We start from the raw sequence: 316 nt of genomic DNA on the forward strand, positions 1-316 counted from the left end.
AGCTAATTAGCATCACACATAAATTTATATTTATTGTATGTGCTTTATTCAAACTAATGATCTGTACTTAATCTAACATCTGCTTGACAGCAAGAGCACAGATAGATAGATAGATAGATAGATAGATAGATAGATAGATAGATAGATAGATAGATAGATAGATAGATAGATAGATAATTGTAAATAAATTAGGCAGTACAGGGTTAATGAACTTAAATTTTTATGTAATGAATAAATCTTTAACACTTTGTAGCAAAAACTTGAATTAAACAACAACACTTTGATACACACTTTTATTTGCAGCTGCAAACTGTCT

Source organism: Kryptolebias marmoratus, linkage group LG12, assembly GCF_001649575.2.
Source record: "Kryptolebias marmoratus isolate JLee-2015 linkage group LG12, ASM164957v2, whole genome shotgun sequence".
In the NCBI taxonomy this organism is placed as follows: domain Eukaryota; kingdom Metazoa; phylum Chordata; class Actinopteri; order Cyprinodontiformes; family Rivulidae; genus Kryptolebias; species Kryptolebias marmoratus.